The 16,990-nt window shown below is 40.6% G+C and overlaps 1 long non-coding RNA gene across 1 annotated transcript; it reads left to right on the top strand.

Moving 5' to 3' along the window:
- The first annotated feature begins 1,340 nt into the window (after window positions 1–1,340).
- Window positions 1,341–6,793, top strand: LOC148190148 (uncharacterized). The gene is made up of 3 exons (XR_015775300.1): window positions 1,341–1,389; window positions 2,268–2,326; window positions 5,439–6,793. It is a non-coding gene; the product is annotated as an uncharacterized LOC148190148 (long non-coding RNA).
- Window positions 6,794–16,990: the final 10,197 nt, after the last annotated feature.

The raw sequence follows: 16,990 nt of genomic DNA, 5'->3' as shown, positions 1-16,990 counted from the left end.
CAGTTTGTGACATGTTTAAAAAAATCTGTTGTCAGGCCAAAAATGGCAATCTCTGGGGCTGAAAAATGAAGCTAACATGGAAGTAACAAAAACTGCAGTTTCTTCAATGGCCACTTGAGGCTGGCTCCAAAAACAAGTCAATCCCTATAGACTCCTATGTTAAAATGACCAACTTTACAGCAGAAATTAACACGTTTACATTCCGATACAAAAAAATGGTTTTGGTCTCTGCAGCTAATTTTTACATGCATGACAACTGTACGGGGGGAGAATTTTTATATAACTCGCCTTTTACATTTTATTAAGCCTTAAAGTTATGCATAATTAAAGGAGTAGCCACTTTGAGGGTGAGGCTGTCAGCTCATCATGTTCTCAGCCTCTCAGTTGGATCCACATTTTGCTTCTCTAGGCTTTACTCTCTTGTCCAATACGGTCACCTCTGGCTAAAAAAGAATCAAGATGGCAGCGGCCAAAATGCAGAACTCAAGGTTTCAGAATGGGAATCCATAAACCAGTGGGTGAAATTGCAGTAGCTACGTCCATGATTTTATAGAATTGGTAAGTCCAGAGCTGATTAACAGTCTTTATTCAGTGTTTACAGGAGGTGTTTTTATTGCTTTCTCATTCTTAGGTGTCTTCAGTCATAAATCTGCACTGGGTGATTTATATGTTGCTGCAATAATTTAATGAATGAATCATGGTAACATGTCATAAGAATTGTCATAGGTATGTCTTATGTTGATAAAATCTAAGTACCTTGTTAGAGCAGATAGCTCATCTGCCAGCTCCTGTGTCTTCCTCGTAAGAGGATTGGGGCCAAAAAGAGTGACGCATTTATCATATTCTTAGATTAATGTTGGAATTCTGTCAGACTTATGACTCAGTGCTCAAATTTTTCACATGGTCCTAATCACCTTCCATAAGTTTCTGCAGGAATGATGATTTTGTCATGGGGGAGTTTGGATGGGGACCCAAATGCAGAATAAAAAAGCAAACAAAAATAAAATTGCAAACAAAAAGTGAGCTTTTAATGCTGATTATGATGCCCAAAAGGCAAACAGATTACCAAAATCACAAAGTACACATAAAATACAAAGCAAAAACCAAACTGAAACAAACCAGTATCTCAAGGATAACACAGAGCTAAACATGACTAAAACAGCAGGGAGGATAACCGGGCAGGATCACAAGGTAGAATCACAGACGAACTGATGAAGAACAAAGGGGAACACACAGGTATACACAGGAGGCTAATCAGGAGAACAATACACAGCTGGGGTATGAGAACACAGGTAAGAGGAGGGAAACACCGGGGTTGGCTGAAAATCGAAGCAGTGGCAGGTAACACAAGGGTGGAGCAAACAAGACTTAAACAAAACAGGTGTGCAGGTAAGACTCTAACAAGCAAAGACAAACAAGACTGATAAAAGACAGGTGTGTTAGAGAGCAGGAGGTAAACAGACAAACACAGGGAGGACTAAGGACACAGGAAAACCATGAGGGAAAGTGAGAATTTTTTTTCCATTGGATTTTGGAAAATAAGCTCTGTGGAAAGCAAAGGTTTATGATACTTACATGTTTTGTTCACAAATCTTCACAAATACATGTAATCTTCACAAATGAACACCACTTTCAGGATATTTGAAGCCTAAATGCAATTGCCAGAGGTAAAAAAACAAATGTTAGGCTAAAAACAAAGAACATTACAGTTGCATGACTTAATGTCACCACCAGAATGAGGCTGTGAAGCTGTATTCAGTGTGATGATGTTTGATATTCTCATTTAGCTGCTAGTTAACAACCGCCTTTTTAAAGACATCTAGAAGTTCACAACTGTCATATTTACTAACATATTTCATATCTTAGAACAAAACATGAAAGTTTCTTCTGCTTGTATTAACCACAGACCTTACTTGAAGTATCTAACACAAACTCTATTGTCTTTGACATGAGGGAAGTGCTGAAATGTTAACTCATTTCCTGGTATAAGGACTAATTCCTGGAACACTCTATATTGTGTCTCATACTTCTTTAATTGTATTCTTTTACTTGTACTACAACATCTGGTCACAAAATAAAATAGACTAGATTTGAATTACTGATGAATTGCAGTTAATGCAAATAAATTCAACATACTGATGACAAATGTTTTGATTCACCTAATACAATTAATTTAGGGTGGCTGCAATAAATCAGAAAATTTGTCTTTTCTTTCCCTGGCTGGTTTCACCTTCAGTCGTCCACATTGCTCTTCTCCATCTTCACAGCCATCTTTGATACCTTTGAGATCCTGCGACTCCTGGGAAGCTGCAAGCTTGACTACAGAGTATGAAAGTTTCTCTTTTTTCCAACTTTCTAACTGAAACTTGACATCCCTGCCAATTACAGAGGTCTTGTAAAAAAAAAAAAAAAAGGAGGAACATTTTTTTAAGTATCCACCTGCATGGCGATTCTGTCATAAGGTCCGAGGCTCAGCTCTGCTCTGTCACAAATTAGTGAGCGTGTTGCAGCTTTGCAGCTGAGTCGAGTCAACCCAAGGTTGTCGGCACCTCATTAAATCTAATCACTGCCGTACACAGATTATGACTCATTAAAAGTTTGTAGATGGAGACAGGAGGAGAGGGAGAGAAAGAGACAAATGCCATAATGCAGATGCCCTAACCATCTGTAGTTTATACAGCTTTGTAAGGCGCAGTCCATCCTGAATGTGCAGCACAAGGTGAATGCTACAAAATAGAGCCTCTCAGCCCTAAAATCAACCCTAATGGCAGCACTCCACTGATGATTTGGATGGTGGATACTGTATCAATTTTCTCCCCTTGCAGTGGATTACAGCATTGCAAAGCATTAGACTTGCTAATTTACTCAGTTTCTCTGTTCACCACTGAATGAAGCCATAAATATTAATACTTTCGTACTGGCTGCTTGTCATGCGTCCAAGGGATTGCGAGTGATGGTATGATATTGTTAATTAGGTTTGCAGGAAAAATGTCAGCAGCGAACCCCTGGACAGGCTGACATGATGAGGTGATGACTTCCCTGCCATGCTTAATACACAACAGTGTTCTCAGAATATACCGCAACATGGGAAATACTAACAGGAGATATGCAGCGAGGAGGAAAAACTGTCCATCACCCAATGTCATGTCGTAGTAATTCTTTTTTTTTCTCACATAAAAGGCATTCAATTAAATATTAAAGAAGGAAACACATTATCTAAGAAATGCTGATAATGTTTTGTCACGCAAACGTGCAGCACAGTGAAAACAACAAGTACACAACTCAAGGTACACACTCACCCACACAGCTACAAATGCGCCCATTAGAGTAAAATCAATTATTCATCAATTTTTTCCACAACAGCTTTGACCACGCACCCACACAATCGTGCTCTCTGCTCCAGAGGTCATTTTGTCACATGTCGTCAACATGTGGCCCTTTTTTCAGTCTCCATCGCCAACAGCGTAACCAACAGCACGTTGCATGCTGCATGGGGTGACACGTGGTGACCATTGTAGTAACAGTTGTTTTGCATGACCACTGCAACATGACAGAGGTGGGAGAGTTTGACACATGGTATTTTTCTGTTATCAGTGTTGGAGTCAAGACCACCTGACCTGAGACTAAATTATGAGTGAGATCAGAGAGTATTAAGAGAGTCAAGACCAGACCAGTGCAAGTCCCAAACTGCATGACACACTTTAGATAAAATGTGGGACAAACCACTCACTCCTAAAATTGATTTGACAGGTCCACATTCTCCCCCAAAAAACACCCACAGAAAACAAATTCCTCTTCACCCACTTCTTTTCCTGCCATACTGTACATACAGTTTGTGTGTATGTATAACATTTCTCTGTTACACTTGCCTGAGGAAAATATTGTTTTGAAACACTGCATTAAATGAAAAGACCTGTAGTAAAGTATTCTTTGTCGTAGACCTGAGTCTTTTTGCGTGGATGTGTGCACACTTGGTCCCTCTTATGTGTACCATGAGCAATGTCTGGATAAAATATCAAAAGGTAAAGCTGAGGGGAAATGTATGTGTGGGAATTTCCCTTTGTTTTCTGAGAGCAAACAAATACAAACACTAAGGGGCTGAAATCAACTAACCCATGTTTATTCAAGCCTGTTTTTTTGCAGGGATATCCCGCAGTTGTGGTCTTGCCCTGTCTGGAAATATAATTCTGAATCCTTTTTGTCTGAGACCGAGACGTGAACACAGCATTACGTGGCAACACAGTTGGGTTTAGGCACCAAACTAGTTGGTTAGTTTTAGATGATAGATTGTGTATTTGGTTTAAATAGCTCCACTTTTTACATACGAGACATACGTATTTTCTAACGTGACATGAGTACATTAAGATTGTAAGTACATTAAGTTAAAGCAAGATCTCTATAACTTTTAGTTTCACATGAACACAAACAGCAGTCTCCTGGGTGAAAGTTCAGGCCCTTTCATTAAGAGCATTACTGCTTGGTCAGTGATTTGGGCATCAGACATCAGTGCACAAGGGTACCTTTCGCTCAGGTAGTACACACTGCCAGATGGCGCCAGTTTGACACGCTGCTGGTAATGATGTATTGTAAGGAGCTGGAAGGTCCCTAAAAGGGGAAGGTGGTAGGTGTAGAGGATGAGTCCAGCAAACCCAGGACTTTTACCTGGGAGCCCGTTGTTTATTTCCTGTGTGAATGTTGAGCCAAAGCATGATGTTTTTTACTAAATCGACCACGTGCTTCTGGTGTACAAGGAAATTAATGTAAATATGAGGTGTTTAACCAATGTTGTAAGACCATTTTGAAACCGACTATGTAAAAAGTGGAGATTGTGCATTTCCTATAAAAAATGAGGTGTATTTTGAAAAGACATAATTCATGTAACAGGCATAAATTGACACACCATCCCAGGAGGTCAACACCAGATGCCGGAGGATAACTACCTACCTACACAGTATTTCTCTCTGTTTATACTGCCTATAAGGTTGTAACATTAACCAATGCTCGTTGCATGATGTCGTTGAACCAGGGTATTCATGTGTCCACCATGATGAAGGATTTCAATTGACTTGCATGTAATTTCAAAACATCTCACATATTTCTGTGTGACCAGTTTAAACCGAGATGCGGCCGCTTAAAAATGTGATTAATTCCAATTCCAGCTTAAGACCTTTAAAAAGTGGTCTTGAGACTGATCTAAGGTACTGAAACACTATCTGTCATTGTAGTTAAACTAAAATGCATTTAGTGATGTGAGCAAGAGAGATTTTATCATCTTTTCTTCTCCAGAGAATTCAAGTAAATTCCTTTTTTGTTTAATTTGATGTATTCTTTGTCTTTGATTTAAAAGTTTTCAATGAAAATTGAATGACCACTGGAGAAAATAGTCTTTCTTTTTCATTCCTTTCTCTCTCTCTTATTTTTTTTTTTTTACCCACCAGCTACTTCACTGTACCCCTGGAGCTGCACAGGATTCACAGTTTTGTTCAAGGACACCTCAGCAGGGTGATGCTCGCTGCCAAAGGGGCTACAACCAGGCCCTTCTACACTAGTTAGAGGACAGACTCTCTGCTCACTGCGCCACCTTGATACTCCAAACAAACATGCAAGGGCAAAGCAACCAGATGGAAAGTCATCCCAGGCCCTGCAGCAAACAGAGGTTGAGCATCTGTTGCAGGGATGTATCCAAGCTCACTCCAGAGCTCAAGACAAGTCTCACCTCACCTTTCCTGCTGCTGTTTCCTCTGACTCAGACTTGGCAAAGAGATACAGATGGGATCGCGAATGCCCCCTGGATACTGCTATTAAATTTCACTTTGAGATAATGCACGCTAAAGTCTCATTAAATCCCAGTCAGAGATAATGCATGGTAAACTCCCATTATGGTTTGATTAGAAGGCACGGGCCTGCCGCCGTGCTGATTGTGTTTTTAATCAGATACTTCCTGCTGCAGAGCAAACAAGAGCTAAGAGGAGAGAGAAAAAAAGGAACAAAGCAAAACAAGCTGAGCAAGCAGAAACAATTTCCTTTCTCTCTGAGGACAATAGTGAAATTGTTGTGCATTGTTTTTGGCATAATGATGGTATATGAATGAGTGGATATTAAATGGAATTGTTTTTCAGTGTATTACTATGTGACTGCAGAAATTAATAGTTTGTGAGAACACAAACCAACGACAAACAAAAAGAGTTTAATGTCTGTCCTGTTTAAGTGCTAAAAATGTTACACTCAAAATTGAATGTTTGTATTTTTTAACATTTTTATAAGAGGAACGATTTTTGTTCTCAGGTGCATTCTTGATTAGCAACATCACATTGATCATTTTAATAGCACTGTTTTATATGAAATAATGGCTTACTATGTCCAATAGACTCATAAGTCTGCATTTAGACAACACATGCAAACCATGTAATACAATACCATTCAATACAGTGTTATTACACTGATTATGTGGATGTATTATAGGATGAAGGATGTGTTTTATGACACACACACACACACACATATGTGGCTGGAAGACTGGGGGTACATTAAAGGAGTAGTTTGGGTTTTTTGAAGTGGAGTCGTAGGAGGTAATCATCTATAGTCAGTGAATTACATACAGTAGATGATGGCAGACAGTCCCCCAGTTTTGGGAAGCAGGCAGGAGCACTGACAGGGGAACAAACTAATGTAGTGCCGTGGATGGGGGCTGCAGCAAATTACATTTTAGCCACCCTAAAAATATCAACATCAGTTTAAAAAGTATGCCATATTTAGAATAATTTCACTGCTTTATCTTGCTTTCAGACGGTGCTTTCGAACAGAGAACTTAAGCTGTTGTCTATACTCTCTTCAAAGCCACCAGACTCCACTGACCAAACAGTAATTTTACCTCGCAGAACACAGAACCTGCTGGATTGGTTAGTCTTTGTTCTGTGTGAAGCACCTTGAATTGCCTTGTTGCTGAAACGTGCTATACAAATAAACTTGCCTTGCCTTGCCTTTGTTCTTGTGTGCCTTTGTTGAATCCACACTGACCCTTTAAAACACCAAAGTCATACAATGAACACTAACAATGAACACTAAACGAATGAGGCAGCGGTAGACCAACAGGTCCTATGTTCTGTGAGGTAAAATAACTGATTTTGTTTATGGAATCTGATGGCTCTGAAAAGACAACACATTCTCATCCCAAGTTATCACATTGCCACTTTGCAGTGAACTCCCACATCTACATACTACGTTTTAAGTATCCTTCTGCGTCAACTCTTTACAGGATGCTGCCACTGTGATGTCAATACATGCACATGGTGGGATGACATGGCACATGGTTATGTTTAGACAACATAACACATGCCAACCAACGCTGGGACAACAATGCACATACTGGCACAGATGGTTGGGATTAGAGTAAGGAAGCACACGGTAAGATGCAGAAAAAAAACCTCCATCACATTCAGACAAGAAGCAAAGACTGGACTCCTACATGAAAGTCCAGGGTTTATTGGACTCATCCACTGCCCCTGACACCAAACCTCCTTATATAACATAGTTACTGGCAGCATTTCAACCCAGTGCCATTCTGTGGCATATGATGCACATGCGTCAGGTTCTGTCAGGCCATCCAGCAGCAAATAAAAACAACGCACCTGGTTCTGTCTGGACGCATTCTCAAATGATGCCTTCCAGGGGCGTATCATGCAGATGCGGAGGGTGTCGGGATCATTCGCTGAAAGCACTGTCAAAGCGGTGGTACCATTGGCGTAGCCACGGGTGTGCCAGGGTGTGCCAGTGCCACCCACAGAGCCAGCTGGCACACCCAAAAAACTGAATGCATTTTATTTTATATATATATAGCTTTTCCTAACATGTTTGACTCACCAGTCGATCAATTTGTAAAAATTGCCACCAGGCGATGCGTTGCGACACCTGCACTGGGCATGTTAACTCGATCAGTCAATAAAAAATTGTAATCAGGCGAAGCGGGTTGTGACACCTGCATCTGGCAACCAACCTAATGACCTGACTGTGACCCCCCGCCCAGCGAGCACTGCAGGAGCGATAAAAGTGTTAGTAGCTAGAGTGCTGCTAGCAATGAAACAGAGTTCATTGATAAATTATTTAAAAAAACCAAGACTTGACCTCCAGGAGTCAAGTTCTACAACCGAGGAGGATGTTTCCTCTCCATCGACAAGCAGGCCCACGGCAGCGGCTCCTCCGGCTCCGACACAGGCTGCAGCTAACGGCAACTTGGCAGACGTGTCCATGGAAACCACCGATCTCTCCGCGGTGGACGAGCCTCCATGCCGGCCGAAACTTCAAGCTTTCCCCTGCACAGTCAGTGGAAAGAGGAGGAATTTTTGCGCTAAATGGTATGCCCGCTACAGTTGGTTGGAGTACAGCATTAAAATGGATGCGGTTTTTTGCAAGTCTTGTCGCCACTTCAGCACAGATATTAAGGAGGACAGATTCAGAAAAATAGGAATGAAAGACTGGGGACATCTAGGTCAGTTTTGTGTGAAACATGAAAAAAGTAAAGCTCACTCTTCTGCTATGGCCCGGCATAAAGGTTACATAGAGATACAGCGAGCTGGAAACAGTGATATCCTACATCAGGTCACAAAGGATAAAGAAGAGCGTTTAACTGACCTTATTGAAAGAAACTGGGCACACGTAAAAGTTGACATTGATTATTTTGCTGTTTTGTGCAAAACAGGGCATTGCACTGCGTGGTCATAAGGAGGATACAGAAAGCCTGAATAGAGGAAATTTTCTCGAGTTATTCAAATTGATTTGCAATTATGACCCTGACATAAAAAAGCGCTTTGATGAGCTTCCAAACAACGCAAAAATGATGAGCCCTGACATTCAGAATGATATCCTTGAAACTGCAGCATCTCTACTCCTCCGAAAAATTAAAGCGGAGCTGCATGCACAGACAGACACATACTATGCCATTTTAGCTGACGAATATAAGGATCTCTCAAAGAAAGAACTTGTTGCTGTCTGCTTAAGGTATGTGTATAACGGTAACCTGAGAGAGAGAGCCGTCGGATTTGTCGCGACAGATGACATGACATCATCTGGCATCACACAAAAGATTTTGGAAGTACTGAAACCCCTGCAACTGGATCCTGCATTGTGTGTCGGTTTCAGTTTTGACGGAGCAGCAATTATGTCCGATGAGAAAGCTGGGGTGCAGGTGCAGCTCAAAAAAACTTTTCCCCATGCAGTGTATGTACACTACCACTCCCACCGTCTTAATCTGGTGCTTTCAACAGCTTCCAAAGTGTCTCCTACTGTGGCCACATTTTTTGATGTTTTGAATTCACTGCATCATTTCATGATCGGAGCCAACAGACATGCACGATTTCTACAAATCCAAGAAGAACTTCACCCCAACGCACCCCGTCTGGAGCTTGTGCACTCCACGGATATTAGATGGAGTTCAAAATCCAAGTCTGTGAGTCGAGTTTTAACATTGTATGATGTCATATTAGAAGCACTGAGTGAGTTTGCGGAGGGATCAGGTCAGACCAAAATAGATGCAGAGTCTCTCCGGCAACAACTACAGACCAAAAGATTCATTTTTCTTCTTGTTGCTTTTTCTAAACTGTTTGGTGCAAGTGATTTTGTGACAAAAAGCCTACAGTCCCCATCTGTGTCAGTGACTGACTGTATCCACATGATTGAGGGCCTCAAAGAAACTTTCGCTGCTTTCAGGAGTAACTTAGACGGGGAATTTGAGAGAATAATCAGTCTAACTGATGACATCATGAAGAAAAACGATGTACAGAACTGGGATGTAGCAGGCGTACGCAACAGAGAGCTGCCTGCCAAGTTTGCTGACTCGCATGTGGCCTCTACAGTGGGCAGGTCTGCACCCATCAGGAGTGATTCTGATTTGAACTGATCGATGATCAGTTGATCTGATCGAACTGAACAACCGCTTTCAGAATGACTCTTATGGAATAATGAAAGCTTCTGCATCCCTGCTGCCTACATCAGATGTGTTTTGCCAGCTGGACTTATTGCATGCACCGAGCAGGCATTATGGACTTGCTTTGGAGGACTGTGAAGTGAATGTATTTAGGAAACTGATCAAAAGGAAAGTGGACGGGGGACATCAGTTGAGATTGGGCTGGAAAGGAGCAAAATTTAGGACTTCAGTTCTCTGATTGAAAGGAATGTCTGACTGCAAGGTAAATACAGCGTACACTTCAACTGATATTGATTTTTTTAGGTGACTAAAATACATTGGCTGCTGCTGCTGTCCACAACTGTACATTGCTTAGCTTCCGTGGTGGTACTCCCACCTGCTTCTCCAAACTCAGGGCATTTCTACTCTATGTAATGAACAGACTATGGATAGGTACCTCATACAGCCCCCCTTTAAAATATCCAAACTATCCCTTTAAAGACAGTAAGTGTATAGACATACTCTTTTCAGTTTGTTTGTTGCTAGAATTCTCTATATAGTTTTGCCTGCTAATTAAAATAACCAGTGTTTTTCCACACAGATGGTACTGGGCTCTTAAAAGTATCATGGTGAGGACCAGAGAGGAGTCAGCAGCTGTCTCTGTGCTTCCTGCTTGTTCAGATGCTGTGATTTATCATTGCCTCCATCCATATTATTGGAGGACACCCTGCCCAGCAAAGTCAAATCAAGTTTATTTGTATTGTCCAATATCTCTCCCTAATTAGACTTTAAAAGGCACATTAACACTGGCTTCCATAGACAGAGACACAAGGAGAGGCAACTCGAGGAGAAATCTTCCCTCCTCAGATAGCTGGGTGTGCAATAGGAGCGAAAAGAGGGTTAAAGGTACACTTCATCCACAAAGTGATCATTTGTATATTTGTTACTCACCCCATGTTAAGCTGAATTTGTAAAAAAAAAAACGTGTTGTTGTTTTTCTCGCATGCCTCCACTGTGAATGGTAAATCCAGAAACTGAGAAAATTCTTGATGAATTGAAATCAGTGGGGTCCACATTTAGCAATAGCAGAACTGTATTGAAACATTTACAAACTCTCACGCAATTTCTGCTCATAACCCCAGACTTCTTCATCCAGTTATTTGCTTAGTACTTCCCAAACACATGCATTTCAGTAGAACCTTACTATTGCAAAAACTACATATTAGTAGCACACCTGAGGAAGCACATCTGTTGTGCTCCTGCTTTCCACTGAGCAGAGTTCAAATGTTCGCACTTGCCCAGGCGCACTACTCATCCTTGAGTGGAATGTGGAAGTGTTCTTAAATAGTGAGGTTTTAACAAAAAAGCATGTGTTTGGGAACAACAACAAAAAAAGAGGTAAGTCACATTAACATATATCAATACCAGTAAAACAAGTCAGAAACAGTTTTTATGTCATTCGGAGTTCAAAGGAGGCCAGGTAGAGGTAGAGTCATATCGGAAGGTTAGGGGACCCCTGGTCTCTGTGTCCCATCTACTAAACTATAGCTATAAATATTCTCCAAGGCTACACTGATATAGTTACTTGCCTGAGTGGCATTGTAGAGATTGTTTAATCCCATCAATTTTAGAAAGTTATGCACACTTTTAAGACTGTGAGAATATAGAAGTCTTAAGTCTGGATTTGAAAATCACATGGAGGGAAGCTTCCTTGACAGCAGCTGCGACTTTATGCCAAAGAGAGGGGGCGCGGTAGGAGAGGGCTCTGTTTCCTGCAGATTTTTGTTAGTTCTTGTAAACCAAGGGGCCTGTCTGCTGAGGTCTTAAAGCATGAAAAGAGACGTAGGGGTTTATAATGTTTGTTAAGTATGGCAGAGCAAGACTATTTCCTAAGTTAAGAGCAGCATTTTAAAATCAAACCTTGCATGAATAGGAAGATGATACTGGGCAACTAATACTGGAGAAATATGGTCAAATGTGTGAGCCATAAAAGAATGTGCTGTGGTGTTTTGAACAAACTTGACTTTTTTCTTAAAGGTTAGGGTGTATTATGCCAGAGAAAATTACATTACAGCACAGTGTGGAAGTTGGGTGTATTAAAGTCTCAGAGGATAAGCCTGTTCACAGCTCTGTATCCTGTGCTTGTGTCTGGAGAGACTGTGTGGCTTCTCTCACCTGCTGCCTGAGCAGCAATTCTTCTTTCTGTCTCATTCAGCTGAGCTGAGGAGAGACAGAGGGCTTTGTAACTGGACCCGATAAAAAAATAATTTTCTGCTGATTACAGCAGTTACAGCACATCAAGGAGGTGCTGAGACAAAGGAGAGGACACGAAACCTATTGAGTTATCTCTTCAGGTCTATTTTCTGTATAAAAATGTATATTTTTGACCCCTCTTCACAACAAACACACAGTAAAGACACACAGAAGCACAGTTTTCTGTCATATATACAATATTACAGTGATGGATGTTCATTATAAACATGGCCTAGGTTTCAAATAATGAAGTAACTGTGTAAAAGTAATCCATGTGAGCAAAAACCTCAGGCTTCATACTGCTCTGAGTACTCTGTTTCCAACGGTTTTTCTACTTGGCTGAAAGCTGGCATCAGATTGTGGCAGATTTATTCATATGGTGCAATGCCTCAGTACGCAAAGTGTTTACATTACGAAGATTACACTGCTACATAACGCTAACATACATGCTAATGTAAGGGAAACATGAAATCTTTGTTGCCAATGTTGTTAATTTTTCCCTAGTTTTGGATTATATTCCTGCTGGAACATGTCCAGTTGTATTAAACTTTTACTGGTGATTTTTAACAGCAGAAACTGTCAATTATATACAGTCATACCCAGATGCAAGTACACTGTTAGATGTAGCCACACGTTATCACCATGGAAACATGTAATCTTGGTCGCTGGTGTTGTAAATTTCTAACCAATTTCAGATTATATTTCTACTGGAACATGTCTGGTTTTGTTTATATGCTTTTATTTGTGATTTTTAACAGGACAAGTGCCGCTCCATATAGTCACTCTTCGGCTACAAGTACACTGCTAAATTTACCTGCATGCTAATGTCCTGGAAACAAAGTAATCTTGGTGGCTGATGGTGTTCACTTTTGCCTGATTTTGGATTATATTACTTGAAGGAACATGTCTGCTTGTGTTGAGAAGCTTTAGTGGTGATTTTTCATGGCAGAAAGTGCAATGACATTTCGCAGCTGTAAGTACACTGCTGTATTTAGCTACATGCTAATGTCAGGGAAACATAATCTTGGTTGCTGATGTTAATGCTCCCCAATTTCGTATTAAATCAGTGTCCGATTTTGTTTTGAAGCTTTTATATGTGAATTTAAAAAGGAAAAAGCACCACTATTCTCCATTACAGTTAATCCTAGGCTGCAAGTGGACTGTTGAATGCAGCTGCTCTCTAATGTCAGGAAACATGTTATCTTGGTCTTTCCTTGTCTAGGTCTTTCTCCTCGATTTTGGCTTCTATTATCGGATTGAACATGTCCACTTGTGTTTAGAAGCTTTTACTGGTGATTCTTCACGACAGAAAGAGCTGCAACACTGTGTCAAAGTCGTTTCTTGGCTGCAATGATGGTGCAGAGACGACAAGATGCGGAGGACCTGGAAACGCAAACCAGTAAGAGCAGACTGGGCTTTTTCATGGAGGAGGCTTAAAGAGACAGGCGCTAAAACAAAGTATTTCAGACAGAGGGGGAATACAAGTGTTCCACAAAGACAGTATGACGAAAATAATGTTTTTTGACCATTAAAGCATATAAACATGTTCTAGTAGAACAAGTATGAACATGAAAATAAGCACAATAGGTCCTCTTTATATAAAAAAAAAATCTCTCAAAATGTGTCATTAATGGAAACTATTATGGAGAACACTAAGCACAGGGACAGAGGGAACAAAGTCATTAAAAGTGATGAGCGCAATAGTACATTTCTAACAAGCTTTACCAGCAGCGATCCTGGTTTCTCTCCGCCATTACACGTGCGTGTGTGTGTGTGTGTGTGTGTGTGTGTGTTTGTGTGTATGTGTGTGTATAACAGACTGCTTTCTCATGGTGAGAATCGGCCAATTAGAGGCTGATTGGGAGAAAATGAACAGTACAGGTGAAAGAAATGAGGGGAAGTTAGAGGAGAAGTGGTTAGGAGAGGCAAAGGGAGGACAAGAGAAGGATGGAATTTAACTTAAACAAAAGAACAGCAAAGGAGAAACACACCTTTTCTGAAAAGGGGAAATTAATTGGACCGTCTTAAATGAATCCACTTCAGATCTTTCTTTTTATGTGGCTGTGCTGTTATTAATCAAAGTCAGACAGCTGAGCGAATTATTCTCTGGGAGTGATAATGAATGATGAGGCAGCGTGTGTCCAGTCTTGTCTGAATGGGCTTTCTCTCTCTACTGAGATTTACCCTTCCTCTACTCAGAGATTTACAGAGCACTGGGGAATAAAACAACAAAGGGTTCCATATAAGTCGGGAGCCATCATTACTGCAAACACAAGCAAAAGATAAATGATAATAGGTGTTTACTGTGACAAATTACTGCCCAGACATAATGTATTTCAAAAGGTTAGTAACTAACATTTGACATTGTCTGCCCTTTTCTAAAAACAGGTGTTTCAGCAACGTTAGCAGCATGCCTCTTGGGATGTCAGTGTTGGTCTGTCAGACGGTCACCACTTTGATCAGGACTGGAATGTCTCAACAACTATGGATGAATTCCTCTTAAATTTTCCACAAATATTTGTTGTCTCCAGATAATGAATCCAGATGATCTCTGGAGTTTCCATCTGTTGTCACCAGCAGCAATTTTCCCCTATCCATCAAATTATCTCAGCGTATCCTCATAAAACAGTTCGTATGCTATCCTATAAATTAGCACACCATGAATGGCGTTGTGCACATTACATTAACTATTTAACGCAAAGTAAAAAAGGTTGTTAAGTGTAGGTAAGTAAAGTTCAGAAAGTTAGGTTTGGGAAAAAAATATGGTTGGGCATCTGGGGTTATAGGGTTAGCCCTTGAGCCAAGTAAAGTTACCATACTAAGGTTTAGGAGCAAAAACATAGTGACAACGTACCTTAAAATGACTCAAAGTTCACACAAAGTTCACACTGTGCCAAACACAAGTTATCAAGTGAAAGTCACGGGGGAAGTTCCCATGATTGATGATTGATTCCACCACCTCATCCCGCCCCCTTAATAGACCTTAATAGACCTTATTTACCTCAATTGCAGCCTTCCAAAATGCATGGGTGATGCATGGTGGCTCATGATATCATTGTATATGTACGAATTTTGGTTGTAGGAAAATGTATGATCAGCACATGAGAATAGCTTGTTTATGTCAACATTTGCTGGGTGGGATGACAAAAGTTGGTTTGGTTCTCAAACAATGTCTCATAATGATTTTGGTGATTCCTTGACTTTTCATTTAATGTCATAATGACCTTGACATTTTTGGGTTTTAATTAATTGTCTTGACAAGCGTTGGATTGTCATGGCAAGTGGTGGAGACATTCATGTTCCCCTCAGGATGACTGGTATAACTTTGATTTGTCTATTTTTCATCTACTACTGTCATGTGAGCATGTTAGCATGCTGATGTTGTGACTCTGTGACAGCCTCACAGAGCTGCTAACATGACTGCAGACTATACGTATGACATATATGAAAAAAACTCAGATACACAAATTCATGCTTGCACACAGACACACACAGAGAAAGAGAGTCGTGTTTCCATCTCTTCAGAGGACATTACATTGACTTACAATAATTTCCTGGAGACCCTAACCCTAGCCTAAACATAACCTTGCCCTAACCTTCACCCAAGTCCCCACAATGTGACTGTATAAACAGATTTATGTCCCCACAACATCAGTGATACAAAACAAACACACACACACACACATATAAACATGCATATACACATACACAAGTTGTTCCCTTTGCTCCAATTCCCATTCAGGTTTTTTTTTTAGGTTAATCCAATCATTTATCTCTGTTGAAACAAAATCAATAGTAGTAATATAGCAGTAGTAAATATACAAAGAAGCATTGATTGTTTTTGAAACACATTTGACACCTTAAATACAAACAAACAGTATGGAAACTATAGTTTCCTGATGGTAGCTTTTTGTGTAAATTGAGAACACAAACTAGTGCAATTAACTAAAACAAAACAGGGGCAAGTTTACAGCAAACTGCAGACACAAGCTGGCGTGAGTGTCAGTAAGACCACGGCAGTCCTCCACCCCTTCATCTAAAACAATGATCCACAGAAATGCTCACAAAGCTCCCTAATCTGCTCTGTGTAACCAGTGATGAATATGAATGAGTATATGAATATAGATGAGAAAAGAAAAATTAATATTGATGAAGGCAGTTTCTCCTCCCTCTGACTGATGGTGTGCGGGCAACGAGTGGAACCAATCAATCATCATAGAGCAACCACATGATTGGCAGACAGGTCCGCCGCTCTTGTCAGTGAACCACCTCATGGTGTGTGTGTGTGTGTGTGTGTGTGTGTGTGTGTGTTGAGGTGTGTGTGCATATAAATACATGTTTGATGTAAAAGCACAGGGATTTTCTTGTATCAGAGGAGCTGTTGGGGGTCAGCTGACCTTTACTACTCTAAGAATCACTTAGCCACATTTGTAACACTTAACTGCAACCTTGCACTGATTTGTCTGCAGCCTCAGTAATTAATAAGCCCTGGTACTTGTGCTGGTACATTTGAGGCTGGTAAACAAAATGTAATGAATGCATCTAGCCTCACAAACTAATGGCATCACTACAGGATGTTTGTTGGGATGATAAATTACATGCAAAACAAGTGCATGCATTTTCCTTAATGGTTTCATTGTCATTAAACTGATTAAACCAACTCCAGAGTTAATGAGGCAAGCTAGTCGGATGGCAGAGGAATTGATGGAAGTTATGGGGTGAGGTCAAGGGTCAGCATTTCATATTGACCTGCTGATTGAACTGCCCTAAAGCACCATATAAATGACAGTGGGTACCTGACCCTGCTTTGGTCTTTTTCAGTGTTATGCAGCACTCAGT

This window comes from Plectropomus leopardus, chromosome 2 (genome assembly GCF_026936395.1).
Source record: "Plectropomus leopardus strain MGB_pleo_1.0 chromosome 2, ASM2693639v1, whole genome shotgun sequence".
Classification (NCBI taxonomy): domain Eukaryota; kingdom Metazoa; phylum Chordata; class Actinopteri; order Perciformes; family Serranidae; genus Plectropomus; species Plectropomus leopardus.
This window is presented reverse-complemented; position numbering and strand designations above follow the sequence as displayed.